We start from the raw sequence: 4,993 nt of genomic DNA on the forward strand, positions 1-4,993 counted from the left end.
CTGCTGAAAGGTCCATCAACTGAGCAGGGAGATGCTAGACAAAGACCCTGAGCATCATCTGGCTCCTGGGCTCTGGTGTGTCTGCTGGAATATTAGCAGTGCCCTCTGTGGTGGATACAGTGTGCATTCAGCTAGAATGTATTTTTACAGTGTGTACTCACTCAGAAAATTCCCATATACCTCCTTCACAGGCTTCCTCTTCCTGTTCTGCAACCCTGTTGCATCCCTTCCAAGATGTTGACAGATCATCAGCAGCTGGTTTTAGCTCAGTCCAGCTTTCTGTCAGCCATTTTTCTTTTCTAGACACGATCTTGCTTTGTTACTCAGACTAACCTTGACTCCTAGACTTAAGTGATTCTCCTACTTCAGGCTCTGTGAAGACAACAGATGTATGTCATCACGCCAGCATTATATTTCACTTTTGGCATGCTGGACCAAACAATGTTTCAATTTGGTTAATGTGGAGACTTCACCTCTGTCCACCAGACCCCTACAGAAGGCTGGGAAAGCCACCTACGCTACAGAAGGTGGATTCTAACAAGGCTTCCTATGCTACAGGCAGGAGCTCATGTGGGACACACTGTAAGGAGAAAGCTTTGTTTCCATACATTCATTATTCTCAACTAACAGAAACCCAACCCTGTGGTGGTGAGCACAAAACACTATCTGAAGGGTCTACATCCATCTTCGCCAAGCAGGAATTAAAGTAATTCAGAACTGAGAGGAATTCAAAACTGCCTAGGTGAGGTGCACACCTTTAATCCCAGCACTCGAGAGGCAAGGGCAGGTAGACCCCTGAGTTCGAGGCCAGCCTGGTCTGCACAGTCAGGCTACATAGCTTCTATCTAGTTGGCCAGCTCAACTCAGAAACCTGCTTCTCTGTCGGTTAGAGAAGTTCTTGTTTGCTCGTTAGATTGGGGACTAGAAGTGGGAAAGAAGTTCCTCAAAAGGAGGAAGAGCACTCTTCCCAATAGAAGAGTTCTATAAAATAAAATTTAAAGTTCTAATAAAAATACCTTCCTGGGCTAATTGGATACTCTTGTGAGTAAAGGCACTTATTACCAAACCCAACAGCCTGAATTCCATTCCAAGAACCCACGTGGTGGAAAGAGAGAACTGACTCAAGAAAGATGTCCTCTCATTGTGTGCTGTGACAAGTGGATGTGTGTGTGAGCACTCACTCGCCAATGTGGTACTACTTCATGTCAATATGCTATCCCATGTGCTACCACAAACATGCGACCCATCCTCCATAGGAGAGAGCTCATTCAGTTACTAAATTTAACCTCAAATTCAGAATTCTTTGAACATTGTCCATTTTGATCAGCTACGGTTGTGGCCAGGTGATAACCAATAATGAATTCATGCTTAATACAGAGCAGCATGCTGAGGAGTAAGGAAACATCGAGAAAGAGCGGCATGTGATGATGGGTGTCCACTGGGTTTTGGTTATCAAGAGGTACAGAGTAGGGGCTGCATTTTCTACAGCCAGGATGCAAAATCCCAGGATCAGACTCTGCCTGGAAGGTACAGTAAGAAAGCAACCTAAATCAGCTTTGTATCACGTCTCAATTTCTGGGCATTTGTCTTGAAAATGAATCACCTTGGGCACCTTTGAGGACTTTCTGGAACTATCTTAAAACTTTCCCTGGCTGTCAGTTAATGTCATTTGAGTAACTCCATCAGCTTGGGACCAGGAATCTCACAGATACATGACTTTTGAGTATGAACCCTCCCCCTTTCCCTTTCTATCACTCGGAAACTCACCCAGCTGCTCCTGTAGATCTCCAGAGATCTCAGTTCCGTGGCTCTTGCCATGGACTCTGGAGTAAGGGACGGACAGGCTGGCATTGTGACGCTACATTACAGCATCCGGTCCGTCTTCTAGGCTGTTTACCACTCTAAGCAGGTGTAATGGAGGAACTGTCTTTATGGTAAGGGGACAGATCAGATCACTTGGAGGATTCCTGAGGAATAAGGCAGCTCTGCCCCCAGCTGGTCCCATCTCTATATTCATACCGCTTGCGTTAACTTGGTGTGAGACAAAAGCTGAGGTGCTCTGACTGGCACAGTAGATTCTCACCAGTACAGGGTAACTGGCCACCTGCAGAAGAAACTGTAGCTAATAATGAGGCATAATTTCCATGCTATGGCCCATCTCTTGTAAGACTACAGGAGGCTAAAGGAGCCAGCACATTCCAAAAGCCTCACCTTTAAGATCTAAGTTTCTTAAAGTCAGACTTACTGACCACGACAGCTGGTGGTTGTCTTGAAATGTCTGTAGTAAAGAACACATTTTTGTAGTTTAGTTATTAAAGCACTGAGTATAAGTGCCTTTACACATAAAAATGTGATATTAAATTATTAAAAAGTTCAACATGTCCCTTTGTCTTTCAGTACTTACTTCATTGCTGACTGGAACAGCTTGTGGTGATTGTCACCTGTGTACTAATTGCTCTTCCCAAGGCTGTAACAGAACACCTGAGGCAGCTAGTCACATTAAATCCAGTCAGGAAGCTGAGCAAGATGAAGGTCAGCACCCAGATGAAGGCCAGCACCCAGCCAGGTTTCTCCCTTTTCTTCAGCCTGGGTCCCCAGCATGTAGAATGGTGTCAACCCACATTTCCCACCTCGGTTAATGCCATCTAGAAACCCGCTCATAAACGTGCACAGACATGACTCCTGGGTGACGGTAAACCGTCCCAAGCTGAGTCAGCATTACCATCATGGGCTGTATGTAATCTTACCCATAAAGCCCGATCCTTTCTTTCTCTGGTCTGGGGTGTCACTGCCCATCAGTTCTTGACTAACCAAGATCTAACTACAGAACTGCTGATCTCAACCTGTGGGCAGTGTCACCTTTGGAAAAACCTGTCTCCAAAAATACTTACATTATGGTTCGTAACAGTATCAAAATTACAGTTACGAAGCGGCAATGGGATAATTCTATGGTTGGGGGTTCACCACAGCCTGAGGAACTGTATCAGAGGAATTAGGAAGGCGGAGAACCACTGCTTTACAGTTAAAACCACTGTAACTCTGCCTCTGTACCAGTGTTACTAAGAGGCTTAGTTTACATCAGACTATAGATTGCAACTTGACAACAGTCTTCTGCCCACATCAGATGATGGGACATTATTAGAGCAATGACAACACTGTCCTGCTTCTTGCACTAGAATAGAAGGTCCTGGTCAGGACAATATATGGGATAGTGGGATAGTACGGGAGTATTCTAGTTATCAGTGGGAAGTAGTCATATTAGCTACTTTTGTCTGGGAGTAAAGCCGAAGAGGGAGGGAGGTGGTGATATAGGTTCCGATACATCATCACGACCAGGAGTGCATGGTGGGAGAGTTCCCATCATCTCTCCAGTAAGGAAAGGGACAGAGGGGCAAGAAATATGACCTAAAGACACACTCATGACCTATTTCTTCCCCAGAAGGCTGCATAAACCTTTCAGCACCATCTGATAATGCCGCCGTGCTGTATGAATCCATTGAGAGAGAACCCATTTTGTCTGGGACCTGTCAGAACTGTGCTAATCATTGGGGGGTGAAGAATAAGCCAATCAGGCTAACAGTCGAAATCAGCACCACAGCTAATGGAACGGGGCCCGGAAACTATACCCAATTTTCCAAAGAGTCGGCCCCTTTGGCAGTAACAAAAGCCAACGCAGGGTAATGGACCTGCGACCTTCCAGGTATCCTGCTGGGCTCCTTGAAGGAAAATATCCCATAAAGACTTCAGAATCAGCCACCATTGTTGTAAAATTGCCTCCTAAGCAGGGACAATAGCCATTGGAAATACATTTTCTGGTTTCATTTTCTTAGTAAACCGTACCCCATCACTCTCCGGCACAAGTCTCACTTTCCACCTGGCGTTTGGAAGAAAATTCAAACTCCTGTCTGCGAGACACAGACGAGTTTCGGTCCTAGTTCCCCTCTGACATAAGTATCTCCGGTCACTTGCCCTATTCCTGTTAACCCGCTGCTTAACCAGACATTAACATCCCCTTTCTCTCTATCAGAGCCACCCCTTTCACATCGGTCCCCACAAGCGTGGCTTTCTCACCCAGCTTCTTGTCATCCTATGTATGCCACAGAAGGCACATCTAATGAATATTTGCTCAAAAATACATATGAGAGCCGAGCTTTAAAAACGTTCAAGGGCTCTGTGTGCCTGTTAGGCAGAAGAGATAAACATCCTTGGCCACTCCTCAAAATACTTAAATTCTCAGATGGTTGTGTATTTCCCAAGCCGTCAGAAGTCAGCCCTTGTCACTTTCAAAAGGCCAAGTGGGGCCAGCTAGAGGCCAAACCATGTACTGGACCCGGCTGGTGCCGCCGCCGTTAACAAAACCCAGGCCTCGTCCACCGCCCAAGGCTGGCTGGCTGGCGGGGACCAGGGACGGGCCTCGCGGCGGTGACCAAGGCGCTCTGGCTCCGGCCCGTTACGAGCCTCCGCGAGCACCCCGCCTCACGCCACCCCGAGGGGGTCCCGAGGGCGCACTCGGCCGAGTGTGGCCGTTCAAACCGGCGAGTGTGCATCGCCATCGTCCTGCCAGCCCCGTTGCACCCGCCCCGCCGGGCTCCTGCTGAGTAAGGCCAGGGACCCCCTCTGCCTCCCGGGTCGGGACTGGGGCCCGGCGACTGTTGTGCATGGGTCTGAGGCTAAGTTTTGGTTTTAAAAAAAAAGAGAGAAAGAAAACATTAAAGCCCATTTGCGCTTTACTGATCGCCAGCAATCAGCTGCAAACGTGCAAAGGGCTTCAGATCATCTGCAGGCGGCCGAGACTCCGGCTCCCTCCTTCCACTTCCGCCTCGCCTAGCCTGCGGGGCGGGACGGCTCCGACAACAGCCTCGGGAAACCGGAAGGAGAAACCCGGAGCTAGGAGCTAGGGGCCGTGATGGGGAGGGGAGGAAGGCGGGGGAGCAGCGAGAGCCGGAAGTGGGTGGCTAGCGAGCCTCCCCGGAGTACCCGAGTCCGGCGGCGC

The sequence above is a fragment of the Acomys russatus genome, chromosome 21 (assembly GCF_903995435.1).
Source record: "Acomys russatus chromosome 21, mAcoRus1.1, whole genome shotgun sequence".
NCBI classification, from domain to species: Eukaryota; Metazoa; Chordata; class Mammalia; order Rodentia; family Muridae; genus Acomys; species Acomys russatus.